At 43.5% G+C, this 20976-nt stretch overlaps 1 pseudogene; it reads left to right on the forward strand.

Annotated features, from left to right (window-relative positions):
• The first annotated feature begins 175 nt into the window (after positions 1-175).
• On the forward strand, positions 176-6391 carry LOC147115468 (extracellular calcium-sensing receptor-like; annotated as a pseudogene).
• Positions 6392-20976: the final 14585 nt, after the last annotated feature.

Raw genomic sequence — 20976 nt, forward strand, 5'->3', positions numbered from 1 at the left:
CAAAAACTGTCTTCATGCTTTTCCATTATGTATGATATATGAAGCACTCTGCATTAATTTTGTTGTCTTGGTCAAAATATTTTAACAACTTTCATATATGCGATAAAGATAATAAAAAAATGCCAATATTGTCTTTCACAACCTACAAATGTGTTTCCACAGTTTTCGTTTCAGACTTTTTCGTTTTGTACTGGAGATGATATTTGCAATAGAGGAAATAAACAAGGACCCCAAACTGCTTCCCGATGTCACCCTGGGGTACCGGATTTATGATTCTTGTAGCATGACTAGTTTATCGATGAAAGCCACCTTTGAATTTTTAAACAGACCTGAAGGGTCCTATTTAAGTGACCGCTGCAAAAGACCCTCTGCAGTTTCTGCTATTGTTGCTGATTCTACATCCTCACAGTCTTTAGCTATTGCTACATTAATTGGTCCGTTTAGGATTCCCATGGTAAGTTATATACTAAATTCTGGGTGCCACACTTTAGGAAGAGTGCGAAGGCCTTGGAGAGGGTGCAGAAAAAATTAGTAAAACGGCACCAGGGTTGCGGGACTTCAGTTATGTGGAGAGACCGGAGAAGCTGGGGTTTTTCTTCTTGGAGTACAGGAGCTTAAGAGAAGTTTTAATAGCGGTGTTCAAAATCATGAACAGTTTTGATAGAGTAAATAAAGGGAAAGCTTATCCAGTCACAAAAAGGTCTATAACCAGAGGAGACAGATTAATGTGATTGCCAAAAGATGGAGAGGTGATATGCGGAAAATTGGGGCAGATTTTGCGGTTGGTGGCATAACAAGAGATCGCTGCTGGCATCCGAATAAAATACAAACTTACCTAATAGAGACCCTCCTTCACGAACTTGCTCTTTGAAGCTGAATGTTTTGGCCCACTAAGGCACATGGATCCCAGTTGCCCAGCATGTGTGGAAGCGTACCAGGGATTACGTGGCCCTGTTGCTCCAATCAGTAGAAGCGTCAAGTTTCCTCTGGGCAGATATGTGGGAACCTGCATGAAGCTTTTACACTTAATTGTTCGATGGGATGTGATAACTGGTACACAGGGGAATAAAGTTATAAGGTTTAGTTGGACATGATAACTAATACAAGGAGGAATACAGGGACATCGGAGGTAGGAGGGTGCAGATTAGCACCTGCCCCAATTTTCCCACTCACAGAATGGGCACGCACTATGAAACCAGCACCGTACTATGACTTTAAATGCTTTAATGTCAGTAAGTAAGATAAAAATACGTATTAAGGTTTAGCATTTCGTTCTTTATTTGGGATTTAGAATCGACTAAATTCAGATTGCCTCACACAAAAAAGCTGTTGTAATGAGAGAAGCAGGCTTCAACATCAGGATTTCAATAAAATGTGCAGACAAAACAAAATTTTCACTTTTATATGAACTAAATGAGCTAAATACATGGCGAAGGATGCACTGTATCTTTTGAGTTATTCCCTTCCGTTGAGGCAAACAGTCCCTGTGTCATTTGTATCAGCCATAACATTTTCCTGCGTAATTGCTGGGCAGTTGGTGGGCAATTAGCCCAACTCTGTGCCAGCAACTGTGATTTCCAAGGCAGACGGGATGATCTGTCAAGTCGTAGCTTGACTGATCGCAAGTTCAAGCGCAAACAGAAATCCATTTCAAACGCGGTCTGACACTATACTCTGTACACCTTCCTACCCAACGCAAATTCTGGCTTAAAGTTTTTGCATAGCAGATTGCTATGATCTGGAATGCACTGCCTGGAAGGTTGGTGGAATCAGATTCAACAGTAACTTTCGAAATAGAATTGGGTAAATACATGGAGGGGAAAATGTTGCAGGGTTAAGGGGAAAGAGCAGGTGGAATGGGACTAATTAGCTAATTCTTCCAAAGAGGCGGCACAGGCAGGGTTGGCCGAGTGGATTCCTAATGGACTGTGTGATATGCATCGGAACATTAGCGCACCTAGAACAGGGGAATAAAAAAGTACAGTGTAAATCAATGGAATTCCTCGTTTCCATTTAGCTCCACGACAGTATTGCCCCCTTATTCATTCCTCACTTTAGAATGTGGCACGTTACCGTTATATAAACCAACTTGAATGAGATCTAATATCGGAAATATTTTCATAATATCGAGAATATGCGAAACAATTATAACTCATTCGTTCTGCTCGGTATTATAAGAGCTTTTTTCTATTTTGTTGATTTATTCAATATTTCATTCACGGGGATAATGTTTGTGTTTCCCTACCCTATGATGCAAGAGTACCTTTCACATCATGAAATTGTAAAAGTAATAAAAGGAGTAATAATTAAAGTTGAAATATTCATGCCAGTTGCCAGAGTTGTCTTGTAACTTAAGAATCAACTTTAAAACTTGTATGTGAAATGAGAAATATCTTTGAATTTTTTTTTAATGACCAGTAGCTCTCTGATGTTCTCCCCTCCGGTCCTGAAGATTAATAATGAGTTCTTGCTGGGGTACCATTACTGGGGTAGCATTTCAACTCAAGCGCCTCACAGAAATGGCCATTACTGAAACGTTTATCTGATGAGAGGTTAAACCGCCTCCTTGTTCTCCTTCTCAGGCGGACCAGAGCAGGGGAGTTCTCACAGGTGTGCTGACCAATATTTATCCCCCAACCAATATCAAGAAACCAAATTTATGGTCATTTTCACATTCTGTTTGTTAGATATTGCTGTGCGCAAAATGGCTGCTGCGTTTCCTACATTACAATATTGACTACACTTTAAAAGCACATAATTGTCTGTAAACTGCTTTGGGAAATCATGAGATTGCGAAAGGCGCTATAGAAATGCAAGTCCTTCATTCTTGTTTAATATTCCATAATGGTTTGATTTGTGATGTAAAATAGCTTCCTATGTTATCTTTCACAGATCAGCTATTTTGCCACATGTGCGTGTCTGAGTAACAGAAAGGAATATCCGTCATTTTTCAGAACAATACCGAGTGATTACTTTCAGGCCAGAGCTTTAGCCCAGCTTATCAAACATTTTGGATGGACCTGGATCGGAATGATTAAAAGTGACGATCACTATGGTAACTTTGGAATGCAAGCTTTCACAGAAGCTGTAGAACAGTTGGGTGCGTGTGTCGCTTTCTCGGAGTCTTTTCATAAAACATACCCGAGAGACAAATTACTTAAAACTATAAACACTGTAAAGAAGTCCACCACCAAAGTAGTTGTGGCCTTTCTCTCTCATTTAGACATGAAGATTCTAATGAACGAAATCGTTCGACAAAACGTCACTGGCTTACAATGGATAAGAAGTGAAGCCTGGGTTTCCACCTTATTTCTACCGCCAGAAGAAAGCCAACGGTTTCTTACCGGCACAATTGGAGTTGCAATTCAAAAAGTGGACATACCGGGATTAAAAGAATTCCTGATGCGCATCCGCCCTTCTGCTTACCCAGGCAACCTTTTAGTAAAGGAGTTTTGGGAAAGGACATTCGACTGCACGTTAAAAAATACAGGAAACAAAACTGATGATATTAAACTTAATTTGCAGCATAGAGAATGCACAGGAAGAGAACAGCTAGAGACAATACATAATGAATTTACAGATGTGTCTCAGTATAGAGTCACTTACAATGTATATAAAGCGACATATGCGTTTGCTCATTCCCTTCACAATATGTTATCCTGTCAAAGTGGCAAAGTGCCTTTTGCCAAAAACAGCTGTGGAAATCTTTCCAATTTTCAACCTTGGCAGGTAAAGTGTGTTTCACATTTCATTGTAACTAATAAAGCATTAAAACTCTGGCCCAGAACTTCGGGACCCCGTGGGTGAGTAAGCGCTGGGTACTCAAGTGTAGGCCCAACGAATGTGCCGGTTTCGGGAAACCGGAACTTCTGTTCCCTTAAAGGAAGGGGTTCACAGGTCGAACGCCTGCGCCTGAGAGGCAGCGCGTACACCTGGAACTTACATTTTTTTGCAGCTTTCTCCTGGACGGTAAGTCGCAAGGCCTGCTTTTAACAAGGTAAGTGGTGAATTAAATAAAATTAAAAACATTTTTCCACAGGTTTATTATTTTTAAATACTTTAAAGAAGGGTAAGTTTATTTTTAGACCCGTTAGAAAGTGTAATTAGTTTTTTCAAAAATTTAAATTGTTTAAAATAGTTATTTTATGTATTTTATAGTTATTTTAAAAATGTGATGTTTTTCTAAAATTTATTTGAAGTTTTAGTTATGTTTTGGGGCTGATTTGTATTTATAGTTTTGACAGCTCTTCCTGTCAAATTTATGAATGGGCATTCCCTGCTAGCATTGGCTCTCCATGGCCCACGTGATCCCAGGGGACGCATCGAACTAACTGCACCCCTGGGATATGCAAGCACTGCGCGCCGGCAGTTGGAGGAGTCCCAGGATCGGAATCCCACGCGGGACCACAGCACAACGGCCGCGCGCTAGGTAAGTGCAGGTCGGGGGCTTGCACCCGTGGGAAGCATCCGACCCGAATTTCTGGGCCAGTAGCTCTAAAAATCAAATAGTAGTATAGTGTTCAACAACAACAGCTTGTATTTATATAGCTCCTTTAACGTAGTTAAACGTCCCAAGGTACATCACAGGTGCGTTATCAAATGACAGTTGAGACCGAGACACATAAGGTGATATTGGACAAATGACCAAAAGCTTGGTCGAAAAGACAGTTTTTAAGGAACATCTTAAAGGAAGAGAGAGAGGTGTAGATGCGCACATATTTAGGGAGGGAATTCCAGAGTTTAGTGGCTAGGCAACAGCAGGCATGGCAGAAGGAAACCGGGTTGCGAAAGAAGACAGAATTGGCCAGCACAGATTTCATAGGGTTGTAGGGCTGGAGGAGGTTACAGAGATTGAATATTCTCATTGACTAAATGTTCATATTTCTCCACCAAAGTAATAATTGTTTCTTTTTTTATTCTTATTTCTCCTTGTGAAGCTTCTACATTATGTAAATGCAGTAAATTTCAGGACGAAGATCGATGAAAACATGTATTTTGACGATAACGGAGATCCCGTTGCAACATATGACATTGTAAACTGGCAACCAAACCCGTTTGGTGGTGCTGATATTGTAGCTGTTGGGCATTATGATGGATCTGCTCCTCCAGGGCGAGAGCTTTTGATAAGGGGGAGTGATATTGTGGTGGTCAGAATACGGTAGGATCTCACCGCGTATTCCAAAAGTAGAAATATTCATTCAGCTGAATCTATTTGTAAATGAAATTTGATTTCTCTGATCTATAACAGGTTCCAAGAGCAGTTTGCTCTGAAAGCTGTCAGCGTGGAACAAGGAAAGCATCACGAAAGGGACAACCCATTTGTTGTTTTGATTGCATCCAATGCGCTGATGGTGAAATCAGTAACACCACTGGTAGGAAGTTATGTGATTAGTTTTAAGATTAGCAATGATTCTGTTTCCGGTACATTTCTATTGATGCGTTATTTGGTGTCATTTTTTTCTTATTGTCTGCTTTCAGATTCATTGAATTGCATGAAATGTCCAATGGATTACCGGTCTGATCAAGAACAATTTGAATGCATACTAAAAGAAATTGAATTCCTTTCCTTTGGAGAGATAATGGGGATTATTCTGGTCACTGTGGCATTGCTCGGAGCTAGCACCACGATGAGTGTGTTTGCTACATTCTATTTTTACAAAGACACGCCGATTGTTAGAGCTAACAACTCAGAGTTAAGTTTCCTTCTACTTTTTGCATTGGCACTTTGTTTTCTGTGTTCAATTACATTTATTGGAGAACCTTCCGTCTGGTCTTGTATATTACGACACATATCATTTGGAATTATTTTTGTTCTTTGCTTATCTTGCGTTCTGGGTAAAACATTTGTTGTGGTGATGGCATTTAATGCAACCCGTCCCAATAACAGCATGACCAAGTGGTTTGGGCCTACACAACAACGCCTGACGGTTTTGATCCTCACACTGATACAATGCTTAACATGCGCAATCTGGCTAATTACCTCACCACCATATCCTTTGAAAAATGGTGATTACTTTAAAGAGAGAATAGTTTTTGAATGCAATGTCGGGTCTGCAATAGCCTTTTACTGTGTACTCGGCTACATTGGATTTCTGTCTTGTGTGTGCTTTGTGGTTGCTTTTCTGGTTCGTCAACTTCCAGATAATTTTAGTGAAGCTAAACACATAACTTTTAGCATGCTTATCTTTTGTGCTGTTTGGATAACTTTCATTCCAGCTTATATAAGCTCCCCTGGCAAATATACGGTAGCTGTAGAAATATTTGCAATTTTTCCTCTAGCTTTGGCCTGTTAATCTGTATCTTTGCTCCTAAATGTTATATCATCCTCCTGAAGAAAGAACAAAATACAAAGCAACATATGATGGGTAAAATGGCTTCTAAGAATCTTTAAGTTTCATTCCAGTACTTTGTAATTCAAAACAGACTTTCAACCATCTTGAATAAATGATGAATGGATTAAAAAATAAATCGTGGACAAATTGTGTTAAAAGTGCTCTATCAATACCTTTAATAGTTTTAAACATTGCAAGTAGATCTCTCCTTAATCTTCTATACTGAAGATAATACAAGACTACACTATGCAACCTGTTCTCATAATTTAACCCTTTCAACCCCGTATCAACGTGATGATTCTCTGCTGCTACCCCTCCAAACCCACTTTGTAATACAAAACAGACTGCCATCCACCTTGAATAACTACTGAATGGATTTTTTAAATAATCATATTTGGCCTAGAAATTCAGTTAATGCCTGCCAGCAGGCTAACGCCCAAAAGTTAGCGCTGCGCGCGGAGCCAGGTGCGCCCGTCAGATATCCGGCTTTTGCGCCCCAAGTCGGAAGCGGCCGCTATTCCAGCGTGTGCCCGCCCCCGCTTGGGGCGCTGAAGCTGAATTTCTGCGCTCTAAGTGCCGCTGCGCCACCCGATGCGGTGCGGCAGGCTGCGGTACTGCAGGCCTCCTCCTTCTCTTAAGGTGGAGGTGCCTGCAACAGCGAGATCGCCGCTGGATTGTGCCGGCAAATGAGCCCGGCACCAAGCAGAAGTGCCGGGCTCACGGAAAGCAGCCGGCAATGCCGCGGGGGGGGGAGTGGAGGAGGCCGGGGAAGGAGGTGCGGGCAGGCGGCCGCCGAAAAAGCGGCCGGCCGCACCTCCACCTTAAAGCGCCCCAGTAGCGCAGCAGTAAGGCCCCGTTTTTCAATCGCTGTTTGCGGCCGCTGCAGAAGAGGCGGCCGCAACTAAATATGGGGTTTGGGCCGGAAGCGGGGCGGAACCGGGGCACTGCGCACACCGATGACGTCATCGGTGTCGGCGCAGCGCTACTGGCTACCGCCGCCATTACCGCAGCGCTGAATATCAGCGCACCCTCTTACACTTGCGCAGAAGCCCTCTTTGGGCGGTAACTGGGCGCAAAGCCCACTGAATTAATATAATGCAATGGTACATTAGGAGAATGCAGTTCAAAATCTATTAACATTTGACCATTGCATATGATTCTTTTGTTTACCCCCGCCAGAGGTATCAGTTCTGAACTGATGCTACGTGCTCAGCAGGAGTCCCAAGTTAGCATTGCTGGAGCGAAGCTGCCTTTCCTTAAAGCTAGGCTGTTAGTTTTCAAAGCAGTCTCTAGCTCTTGAAGCTTAACTGCCTTCTGAATAAAAAATAAAAATCATTCAGAACTAGGCAGTCTGCAGCACTGAAAGCTGAACTGCCTTCTGCACATCAAATATGCTCAGAGTGGTTCAGCGCTAACACAAATGCCTCAACAGTCTGGGGAAATGGCACGCAGGGTCTTGGACAATGAACTCAAGCTTTGTGCAAGGGTCAACACTGTAAGAGTAGTCCTCCAACCACAGGGGTCAGGAGGACTCCAGACAGAAGGATGTGGGACAAGATCGCTGTGGCAGCCATTGCCAGCAGTGACTCCCCCAGGATCTGTCACCAGTACCCAAACATGTATAATGACCTAAGATGAGTAGTCAAGATCAGTGAATGCACCTACAAAAGCCATCTCCTACCAACTGCACCACTAGTCTCATACACTGCTCAATGCACGACCCCCCTCATCACTCACCAACAACAATCTCTACCAAACACGAGGTGCTCCTCACATTCCTAGCTTCACATCACCCCCTTGGAGGAGACGGTGCTGGCCATTCTTGACAGGGGCATGGCTAAGCCAGTGGTGGGGCTGAAAGAATGCAAGGTGCTGGTATCCTCATACATTATCCTCCTTCTCATATCCCACTTCTCTCTCATCCCACAATCTCTTGTGATTTCCAAGCTACACATGGTGTAAGCATGTAGTTCTTGCTTTCCCAACCTCCCCTGACCACAAATCTACTCTTGTGCCTTCCTCATTTCAGACACACACGTAAACCAGCCTGCCCAAGCAATGGTTGACCAAGAAGAGGGAGAGGAAAGTGAAGAAGATGAAGATGAATCATAGCATCAGAAAATGATTACAGCACAAGAGAAGTCCATTCGGCCAGTTGAGCCCATGCCAGCTCTCGGCTAGAGCACTTCAGCTAGTTCCACTCCCATGCCCTTTCCCTGTAGCTCTGCACATTTCTTTCCTTCAGACATTTATCCAACTCCCGTTTGAAAGCCGTGCTAGATTCTGCCTCCACCACACTTTCAGGTAATGCATGTCAGAAGTTAACCACTCGCTGCATAAAATAGTTTTTTCTTATGTCACCTTTGGTTCTTTTGCCAATCACCTTAAATCTGTGTCCTCTGGTTCTTGACCATTCTGCCAATGGGAACAGTCTACCTCTATCTACTCTGTCCAGAACCCTCATAATTTTGAACACCTCTATTAAATCTCCTCTCAAACTTCCCTGCTTCAAGGCGCACAATCCCAGCTTCTCCAGTCTATCCACATAACTGAAGTCTCACATCCCTGGAATAATTCTCGTAAATCTTTTCTGAACCCTCTCCAAGTCCTTCACATCATTCCTAAAGTGTGGTGCCCAGAATTGGACACAGTACTCCAGTTGGGACCGAACCATGTTTTGTACAGTTTCCTCGTAACTTCCACACTTCTGTGATCTTTACCTCTATTTATGAAGCCCAGGATCCCATAAGGCTTTTTAACTCTTTTCTCATCCTGCCCTTCCATCTTCAAGGATTTGTGCACACATACCCGCACATCTCTCTGTTAGTGCAGCCACTTCACGATTATACCATTTAGTTTATATGTCCTCTCCTCATTCTTTTTACCAACATGTATCGCTTCACACAATTTCACCAGCCTCTGTATGTCTTTCTGAAGACTATCACTCTTCTCCTCACTGTTCACTGTACTTCCAAATTATATGTCATCTACAGGTTTTGAAATTATGGCCTGTACATCCACATCCAAGTCATTGATATATATAAACAAATGCAGTGGTCTTAGAACCGACCCCTGGGGAAAGCCATTGTATACTTTCCTCTCGTCGGAAAAACCCAACCGTTCAACTCAACTCTCTGTTTCCTGTCACTTAGCCGATTCCATATCCATGCTGCCACTGTCTCTTTTATTCCATGGGGTCCAACTTTGCTGTCATGCCTATTACGTGGCGCTTTGTGAAGAAGGTGAGTAAGAAGAAGACAGAGAAGGAAAGGAGAAGAAGGAAAAGAAGAAGATGGAGAAGAATAGAAGATGATGAAGAAGCAGCACTGTCGGTTGATTGCACACTCCCAGCCACCATCCCCTCAACGTCTTTCTGCAAGGCCATCTGGAGTGTGCTCCACTGAAAGTCAGCAGATTTCCAAAGCCCTGGGGTAACCACTGGGGTAGCACTGCTTAACATATTAGGATAAGCAAGCACAGATGCAATACACTCACTAGGGGAATGCACAAGTGTGATTAGTTGATTTTGATGTAATATTCGATACATATATGGTTAAAGCTGGATTGGAAAGTTTGCTTTGTTGTGGCTTTTATTTTAGCATTGTGGCCAAGAGCACGCTGTGGTGGTCAGTGACAGATGATAGGTAAGGTATAGGACAAATGTTCAAAGGGGAATTGAGGTTGTGTTCACGGTACTGCTGGCGGATTATTTACTCCTGGCTATCCCGGCCAGAAAGGCGATGCCTCTTTCCTTCTGCTTCCTCTGCTTCTGCTTTTTCCTTTTCTACTTGGCCATCTTCTGCTTCGTCCTATTCTGTTTCCTCCTCTGCTGCTTCCTCCTCATCTGTTTTCTTCTCTTCTGCTTTTTTCTCTTCTCTTTGTGAGCAGATTGACTGCTTTGTTGCCTCTGCTTCATATCCAGGTGAAGTTGCAACCTAAGAGGGACAGTAACTGGTGCCCCCAGGTGTGAGTAAGTGTTGTTCTCAGAGGCCTTCCTTTAACATCCAACGCCCTGAGAGCGTCCAGAAGAACACCCTGCTCTCGCAGTTCAAATGTAACATTTTAAAAATGTAATGCACCAAGCCACTACTCCAAAAAAGTAATAAAAAAAAATCCAACAGCTAAAATCTAAACTTACCTGAAAGCGCTGGCCATGTTTCTGCGGTACTGCTGCACGCACGTTCTCGTGTGTGGTTTGGGGAAGGTGATATCCAGAGCAGCGATGTCCAAAATCAAAGGCTTGCCTCAATTCAGGCGTTACACACCGATTGACGTCGCCATCTGCGTATTTAAATGTAGGTGGCGAGTGCAGACAATGGCAGCACTCCCTAGCTGCTCAAACTGTTGGCTGCCGTGTTCCACACCGGAAGCGAGGCTGCCTCCATTTTTTCAGCATAACCAGATACAACGGTTGGTGCGAGAATGCCAGATTTTGTGGCCAGCGTGTCTCAGTAAGGATTCTTCATTCTGATTGGTTAAGGAGAAACACTATTGCTTCCCTTGATCAGACAGGTCCCAAATCCCTTTTACAGGTCACCACACTGTTTTGGATTTCGAATTACCGCAAGCTGTAGTTCAACTGCCCACAAAAAGTTTGTGGTCAAACACAGCTGACCACAAAATCCCGGTCAACTGGCAAAGAAGATCGCAGCGAGCTGCAAGTTACGTGCTGAGGACTGATGTATTTGAATAAAATTTATTAGTGACCAACAACAATAGGTAGTTGATTTTATCGGTAACTAACAGGGCTGTCCCAGAGTTGACTACATCTGTGGGTCATACTCAAGGTTACAGCAAAACGTTGCATGCCTCCCTGCCGAAGTACACTCAGAGCAGATTCCACCTTCTAAATTAAAACATAGGAACAGGAGTAGGCTATTCAGTTTCTCAAGCCTCTTTGGCCATTCAATTAGATTCTGGATGATATGTATCTTAACTCAATTTAGCCGCCTTGCTGCTATATCCCTTAATTGATGGAGCAGAGTGAATCTACAGAACAAACGGGAAACTGTTCAACCTCCATCACCTCCAGTCCAGATCCAAGGTCATACTGTTGTATCCGTGTGTTAATGGAGACACGGAATGCAGGAGTTGGTTTAACAGGTGTTTACTGAACAAAGTCTGGAGGTGAACTAAAAGATACAAGACACTATACAGGCTTATATAGCCCGAGTGGCCATTACCGGCATTAGAGAACACAGGGGCTCTTAAAGGCACATACACCACAATTCTTCCCCTTTTAGACAACCAGTACATAACATTTTAAGTAATTGTTATTAACATGTTTACAAGAACAATAATCTACATATTGCTGCAGTTAATCAATTATAAGTCAGTCTCTCTGGAGGCTTCCTGACTTGGTCCGGATAACGCCTCGGTGGTGTAGTAGTTTTTGGTGGTGTAGTAGGTTCTTTTGGCAAGGTCGATTTGGCTGGAATGCCAGTGTTGGGTTCATCTGGTTCTAGCATCACCGGATCGGAGGTAGATACTATGGGTATCTTTGCTTCATCATCAGGTGTATAGAGTTGTGGTGTAGGTTGTCCCTTTTCGGATAACTCTATGATCTGGTCAGCATGGCACCTTATTATGCTTTCTCCAATGTCCACGGTATACATCAGCGGTCCTAGTCATGTGCAAATAGTTCCAGGCTGCCATTTCTCGGTATGGTAGTCCCGGGCCAAAACTTGTTGACCTATCTGAAAGGTTCTAGTTGGCCTTTCATTCATGCCTTGAAATTGCCGGTTCTCTACGTCCCTTCTGATGTTTGGCTTGATCACATCCATCCGGCATCTTAGTCTTCTATTGAAAAACATCATGGCGGGAGTCTGGTTTGTAACCATATGTGTTGAATTCCTGTATGCAAACAAGAAGTTATCTACCTTATGCTGTAGATTTATGTCTTCATTACCCATGGCCTTTATGGCCTTCTTGAAGGTCTGGACAAACCTTTCAGCCAATCCATTGGTGGCGGGTTGGTATGGGGCGGACGTGTAGTGCTTAACCCCATTGTTTTTTAAGAACTTCCTGAATTCTTCGGACACAAATTGTGGTCCATTATCAGAACAGATCTGTTCAGGCAGCCCATTCCTGGCAAATATGGTCCTTAATACTGTGATGGTTTTTTCCGTGGTGGTGGAGGACATCGTTATTACCTCCAGCCACTTGGAGTGTGCATCAACCGCGATTAAGAACATTGAATCCATAAATGGACCAGCAAAGTCAATGTGTACCCTTTGCCATGGAGATGAGGGCCACTCCCATGGATGTAGAGGGGCTTGTGGTGGGGCGTTTTGGACCTTCTGGCATCCTAGATAGCCCTTGGTCATTTCTTCGATGTCTCCATCGATACCTGGCCACCACACAAACGCTCTGGCTAGGTTCTTCATTTTCACTCCACCCAGATGCCCCTCGTGAAGCTCCTTTAGCACTTTATCCTGGAGTTTGGGTGGAATCACCACTCTGGATCCACACATCAAGGTTCCTCGGCACACTGACAGCTGTTCCCTTCTTTGCGAGAATGCTGGCAACAGTGGTTCGCCATGTGCTGGCCATCCCTTCACCGTTAAATCGTAGACTCGTGAGAGAGTCGGGTCATTTCTCATTTCCTTTTCAATGGCAGAATTTGTTACTGGTAGACATTCTACTATGGTAGAGTGGAACATTTCCACTGGGTCCATTGTAGGTGCCTCTTCTACCATTGGCAACGGTAGACGCGATAAACCATCAGCATTTCCATGCTGTTTTGATCCTTTGTATTCTATGTCATATCGGTGTGCCCCTAGGAAAAGGGACCACCTCTGTAGCATTTGTGCTGTCATAATGGGAACGCCCTTTTTAGGGTTGAATATGGAGATGAGGGGTTGATGGTCAGTCAACAAGGTAAATTTTTGTCCATGTAGGTAATGGTTGAATTTCTTCACTCCCCATCCCAGGCTGAGTGCTTCCCTGTCGATCTGGACATAATTACGCTCAGCTGAGTTCAATGAGTGTGACGCAAAAGCTATCAGCCGTTCTGAGCCATCAGCGAATCTATGTGATAATACCGCTCCTACGCCATAAGGGGATGCATCACACACCAGTCTGATTGGCAGTGATGGGTTGTAATGAGCCAAAACTTCTTTGGACGTGATCAAGCCTTTACATTTATGGAAGGCATGTTTACAGTCCTCGCTCCATTCCCAAATTACTCCCATTTGTAGCAGTTCGTTAAGAGGGTGCAGAACAGTTGACAAGTTCGGTAAAAATTTATGATAGTAATTTATCAATCCCAGGAACGACCTTAATTGTGAGACATTTTCAGGTGCTGGTGCTTTTATGAGCACTTCAATTTTCTCAGGGGACTTATGCAACCCTTCTTCATTAATTATGTGGCCACAATATGATATTTGTTTCTGGAAAAATTTGAACTTGGGGCGGTTTGATCGTAGGCCCCGTTCTCTCAGCCTAGTGAGCACCTTCTCCAAATTGGCAAGGTGTTCGTTGTCATTTTCTCCTGTTATAAGGATGTCATCTATGTAGCATTGAGTCCCAGGAATCCCTTGCAGGACTTGTTCCATAGCTCTTTGCCAGATAGCTGGAGCTGATGCTACTCTGAAAACCAGTCGATTGTACTGGTACAGGCCTTTGTGTGTGTTTATTGTGAGATACTTTTTAGAGGCCTCCTCAACTTCCATCTGTAGATATGCCTGTGCCAAGTCAATTTTTGTGAAACGTTTCCCTCTGGATAGTGAGGCGAAAATATCTTCTATCCTCGGAAGAGGATACTGTACCGTGTGAAGGACTGGGTTTACAGTCACCTTGAAGTCCCCACAGATGCGAATTTTTCTCTGTTCTTCAGATTTATCATTATTCAACGTTTTCTTCATGACCGGGACGATGGGTGTTGCCCACTCGCTCCAATCTATCTTGGATAACACGCCTGTCTTTTCCAAATTCTCCAGCTCTGCCTCGACTGCTGGACGAATTGCGTATGGCACTGGCCTTGCCTTAAAAAACTTGGGAATTGCCACATCTTCCACCTTTATTGAGGCGGTGATGCCTTTCAAGGTTCTTAGTTCCTGTTGGAACACTTCTTTGGCGTTGGCCAAGATGTCTTTTAATCGTTCAGGTATGATGTCATCGTCATTTTTTTTCTTACTGGTCACCGTCAGTGCATGAATGGAATGCCAGTCCAAACGTATCTTCCTGATCCATTCACGTCCCAACAGCGGTGGACCACCATCTTGCAGAACGTATAAATACAACTTCTGTATTTCCTTGCCGTTGTATACAACAGGCACCTTTATTTTCCCTTTGGGGTATACTTTCTGCCCCATATATGTTTTCAAGATAATGGATGTGTCTTTCAAAGGTATATGCGGAAATAGCCGCTCGTAATCCCGTCTACTTATGACGGTCTGAGCTGATCCTGTATCTAGCTCCATTTTAACTGGGGACCCCGCTATCATGAGGGTAACCCAAATGGTCTGTTAATCTTCCTTGGCAATTACATTATGTAATTTGAGAGAGCTTAGTCTCTTGTTTCCGGAGTCGCTATCGCTCTTCTGGTCTTCGGAGCTACTGTCCGTCATCATTTGTACCTTTCTGTACTTTTCCTTATTGATTTTTTTTCTGTCAGTGGATTCTTTGTTTCCAGATCGGCATACACGTGTAATGTGTCCCATCTTTCTGCATTGCCTGCATGCTTTGTCCTTGAACCAGCAGTCCCTCTGGTCATGGGTGGATCTGCCGCAGCGATAACATCTCTCGAAACCCCATGTCATTTCATGGGTGCCGAAGTCCTGTGGCTTTTGCTGTATCTCTGCAGCTCCTCTTGCTGCTGCTTCGTATGATACAGCTACACTGAAAGCCTTGTCCAGTGTCAAATCTTTCTCAGAAAGTAGCCTTTTTTGTGTTCCTTCACTTAGGTGACTGCAGACGAATTTGTCTCATAGAGAATCTGCCAGTCCTGCCCCGAATTGGCAGTGTAGGGTAGCAACAACCTCCTTAAAATTCTTGTCCATTGGTTTGGCTGGAGTGATTAAGTTTTGTAACAGCCTGTATGTCCTTGCGCCCATTAGATTTAGAAGTACCGATGCCTTTTTATCATCCTTTATTTCATTCGCTGTGCAATATACTTCCACTCTTTCCACATACATGGCCCAATCCTCTACATCACTATCGAAAGCAATAATGTTGCCAGTCTTAGGCATCCTGAAAAAAAAATGGCACCTCCCACGCTTTTCTTTCTTCCTTGCAGAAAAAAATGTCGCCTCCCGCGCTTTCCCGCCGCTGTCATTGCTGACAACACTGTTCTCCATGATTTTTATTTATACAGATATATTTTTTTTAATAGTTGGAGACTCGTTCCCGCCGGACACTCTGGGACTTTTCCCTCCCTCTGCTTGGTCCGAACGCTGACCTGCCCTGCAGAGCTGGCCATCTCCCGAGTGCTCCACCCGCCGTCTCTATTTGCCTCCGCCTTCGCTGCTCGGCCTCGCTGCAGAGCCAGCCGATCGAGCCCCAGCCTGCTGCCCAGGAAGGATTATTGCAGTACCTGCCACCAGCCCGGCTAGCTGGTGAAACCAAAGTTTCTCCTTTTTTTTTTTCTTCGACCTGAGGAATCGATCTCTTTGAGATGCTGCCGAATTGCAGGTAAGTCCGTTTCCAATTTGTCACCACTATTGTATCCGTGTGCTAATGGAGACACGGAATGCAGGAGTTGGTTTAACAGGTGTTTACTGAACAAAGTCTGGAGGTTAACTAAAAGATACAAGACACTATACAGGCTTATATAGCCCGAGTGGCCATTACCGGCATTACAGTACATAGGGGCTCTTAAAGGCACATACACCACACATACCATCCTCTTTCATCGAATTACAGTATGCAGACGATGCTTGCGTCTGTGCACACTCTGAGGTCGCACTCCAAACCATGGTCAACTGCTTCACCAATGCATATGAGAGCATGGGCCTTGCACTAAACATCCGTAATTAAATGGTTCTCTACCAACCTGCCGCCACCACATGGTACTGCTCCCCGATTATCAAAATCCATGACGAGGCCTTGGACAACGTGGACCTCTTTCCATATCTCGGGAGCCTACTGTCAACAAGGGCAGGCGTCGATGACAAAGTCCAACACTGCCTTCAGTGTGCCAGTGCAGCCTTCGGTCACCCGATGAAGATAGTGTTTGAAGGTCAGGACCTCAAATCCAGCACCAAACTCAAGGTCTACAGAGCAGTAGTGATACCCGCCCTCCTGTATGCTTCAGAGACATGGACCTTGCACAGCAGGCACCTAAAAGCACTGGAGAGGTACCAACAACGCTGCCTCTGCATGGTAAATTTATTTTTAGCTCCGCAAAAAACTTTAATTATTTTTTCAAAAAATTAAATTTTTGTTTTAAATATTTAATTTATTGTAATTTCAACTAATTTAAAAAAAATTATGCTTTTTAAAAATGTATTTAATGTTTTACAGTGTTTTGGGGGTGATCTCCATTCATATATTTGACAGCTTAATCTGCCACGTGTATGAAGGGAGATTCCCTTCTCCTATTGGTTCCTCATGGCCCACGTGATCCCAGAGATGTTTGTGAACCGCGTGCGCTTCTGGGATACCTGGGCCCTGTGCATTTCGAGTTGGAGAGGCCCAGGATCGGTATCAAAAATTCTATAGACTCTGGGATAGTTCCCAAAGATTGGAGGGTAGCTAATGTAACCCCACTATTTAATAAAAAGGTGGTAGAGAGAATATGGGGAATTATAGACCAGTAAGCCTGACATTGGTAGTGGGGAAAATGCTAGAGTCCATTATAAAAGATGTAATAGCAGAGCACTTGGAAAACAGTGGCAGGATCGGACAAAGTCAACATGGATTTACAAAACGTAAATCATGCTTGACTAATCTACTGGAATTTTTTGAGGATATAACTGGTGGAATAGATAAGGGAGAACCAGTGGATGTGGTGTATTTGGACTTTCAGAAGGCTGTCGATAAGGTCCCGCACAAAAGATTTGCGTGCAAAGTTAAAGCACATGGAATTGGCGGTAAGGTACTGACTTGGGTAGAGAACTCGTTGGCAGACAGGAAGCAAAGAGTTGGAATAAGCGGGTGTTTTTCTGAGTGGCATGGAGTGACTAGTGGGGTACCGCAGGGATTGGTGCTAGGACCCCAGCTATCCAGCTATTCACAATATATATTAATGATCTAGACGAGGAAACTAGATGTAATATCTCCAAGTTTGCAGATGACACAAAGCTGGGTGGGCGTGTGTGCTGTGAGGAGGATGCAGAGAAAGTCCAATATGATTTGGACAGGTTGGGTGATTGGGCAGATGCATGGCAGATGCAGTATAATGTGGATAAATGCGAGGTTATCCACTTTGGTGGCAAAAACAGGAAGACAGATTATTATTTGAATGCCAATAGATTGGAAAAAGGGGAAGTGCAACGAGACCTGGGTGTCCTTGTGCATCAGTCACTGAAGGTAAGCATGCATGTGCAGCAGATGGTTAAGAAGGCAAATGGTATGTTGGCCTTCATAGCAAGAGTATTCGAGTACAGGAGCAAGGATGTCTTGCTACAGTTGTACAGGGCCTTGGTGAGACCACACCTTGAGTATTGTGTGCAGTTTTGGTCGCCTTATCTGAGGAAGGATGTTCTTGCCATGGAGGGAGTGCAGCGATGATTCACCAGACTGACACCTGGGATGGCAGGAATGACATATGGAAAGAGATTGAGTCGATTAGGCTTATATTCGCTAGAGTTTAGAAGAATGAGAGGGGATCTCATTGAAACTTATAAAATTCTAACAGGACTAGACAGACTAGATGCAGGAAGGATGTTCCCGATGGCGGGGAGTCTGGAACTATGTGTCACAGTCCAAGGATAAGGGGTAAGCCATTTAGGACTGAGATGAGGAGGAATTTCTTCACCCAGCAAGTGGTGAACCTGTGGAATTCTCTACCACAGAAGGCAGTTGAGGACAACTTATTAAATATATTCAAGAAGGAGTTAGATATATTTCTTAAGGCTAAAGGGATTAAGGGATATGGGGAGAAAGCAGGGACAGGGTACTGAATTTGGATGATCAGCCATAATCTTAATAAATGGTGGAACAGACTCGAGGGGCCGAATGGCCTACTTCTGCACCTATCTTCTATGTTTCTATGAAGTGTCCGGACCTCGGTAGCCCTCAGCTAAGTTCATAGATTATTTCCAGATTGGAGGCGTCCGCAGACAGGAAGCCTACGATCGGAAAATACGGCTCATTATCACTGAAGACGGATGAGGTAATATTCATTTGACAATATATGTACTGTTGATTGTGTCATTATAAAGTTGTTCCATTCAGATTAATTAATTTTTATTGAAAGACGGATTAAATGAGATTTGGGAGTTGCCACTAATTGGTTGAAGGTGCCTTGGCAATCGGTTCTATTTATGGCAAATTTGCGCAGCTGCCAATCATATGAAACCGCCTATAAAAACGGTTGGCAAAGCTTTGATTAAAGTCAATTGCTTTCAATGTTCACAATTTTTGGCCATTTGTTATTTGTGTCATTAATATCTGTTCTTGTTCCCGTGAATTTAACGGACGAACCCAAGTGCACCAGCTGGGGGACGGATGACTTACTCGGCACAACTAAGGACGGGGACATCGTTATTGGCGGAATTTTCAGCGTCCACCCCAAAGTTCTGCATCAGGATCTTTTCTTCAGAAGCAAACCAAGAGCGGTAAAATGCACAATGTTAGTGAAGTTTGCAACTGCCTGAATTGTTTCTAAGCTTATAATGAGTTTTACTGTTGTTGCTGCAAGATAACTGAGCTCAGTGCATACCGATTAGCAAATGATATTACTGGGTCATGTTTTATTCCATTAATTGTAAATATATTTCAATACTGTAGTAAAACGATGTATTATAAACGTGATTCATTTAAATCTACGGAGGTCTTGCAACAAGGTACCTGATTGTATTGTTATTTCAGCAGCATTTATAAACGTTATGCAGCAATGATCTTCAATGAGCTGAAAGATGTCTCTTACACAATTGGCCGCAGCAGATTTAAATAGTCCGAGTTCATCGGAATTACCGCACTATCATGCTACCTCTAGGGAGAAAGTTCCAGGCTGATATTTGTACTCAGTGTAATATGTGCCTAATTCGCTTGGCAACCGTAAGGTAATTTGGATATCAACATTTTAAACTATAGTTGTTTAAATTAAATGTTGAAGATATGGATGAAAATCGCCTTTCCGAATCTAAAACATGCACATATATATTATATATTGTCAATTCTCCAGACAAAGTATTACTGAGAATGAACTCCAAAACAGATTTTCAGCATGTTAAACTCATCATACTGCAATGATTTTAAAACATATTATAAACAGTATTATTTCTGTGATCTGAAGGCAATAAATATATAGATAATCTTTCATTAATTTCCCAAAGTAGTCGAAAAACTAAACAATTTACAAAAAAAAAGAAATATAAATGTACAACAGCTCATTGAATGAATTGCTGTGGCCGGTATGTGTAGCGACATTGTAAGGTAGGTTATGAAGATCTCCTCTACATGGACAACGTTTAATATGCCACTGCCGACATCACCGCTCGGAATCCTCATTTGCAATGCTGCTACTTTAAGGAGAATTGCTCTTCTTGCACTTTTCCTTCCTTCATAAATCATCCTTCAGGTGTACTATCCATTCAGGACTAGAAGTTTAATTTCTAAACAGCAATCGCTTACATAGATACATAGATACATAGAAGATAGGAGCAGGAGTAGGCCATTCGGCCCTTCGTGCCTGCTCCGCCATTCGATGAGATCATGGCTGATCCTTTAATTCAGTATCCCGTCCCCGCCTTCTCTCCGTAACCCTTAACCCCTTTTGCCCGTAGAAATATATCTAATTCCCTCTTAAATATATTTAATGAGCTGGCGTACACTGCCCTCTGTGGCAATGAGTTCCACAGGTTCACCACTCTCTGAGTGAAGAAATTCCCCCTCATCTCTGTCCTAAATGGTTTAGCCCTTATCCTTAAATTATGTCCTCTAGTTCTGTTCTCACCCGCCAAGGGAAACATTCCTTCTGCATCCAGTCTGTCTAGACCTGTCAGAATTTTATACACTTCTATGAGGTCCCCTCTCAATCTTCTAAACTCCAGTGTGTACATCCCTAAACTACATAGTCTCTCCTCATAGGTCATTCCCGCCATTCCTGGTATCAGCCTGGTGAATCGCCGCTGCACCCCCTCCATGGCAAGAACATCCTTCCTCAGATGAGGCGACCAAAACTGTACACAGTACTCGAGGTGTGGTCTCACCAGTGCCCTGTACAGCTGCAGCAAGGTATCCCTGTTCCTGTATTCTAACCCTTTTGCTATGAAGGCCAGCATACCGTTTGCCTTCTTGACCGCCTGTTGCACCTGCATGCTCGCCTTCAGTGACTGGTGTACAAGAACACCCAGGTCTCTCTGTACTTCCCCCTCTCCCAATCTATTGCCATTTAAATAATAATTTGCCCTCCCGTTCCTGCACCCAAGGTGGATAACTTCGCACTTGTCCACATTATAGTGCATCTGCCATTTATCCGCCCAATCGCCCAGTCTGTCCAAATCGCTCTGGAGCTTCCTGGTCTCTTCCTCTGAGC

This window comes from Somniosus microcephalus, chromosome 6 (genome assembly GCF_052327205.1).
Source record: "Somniosus microcephalus isolate GS21.2 chromosome 6, FLI_Smic_1.0, whole genome shotgun sequence".
Taxonomy (NCBI): domain Eukaryota; kingdom Metazoa; phylum Chordata; class Chondrichthyes; order Squaliformes; family Somniosidae; genus Somniosus; species Somniosus microcephalus.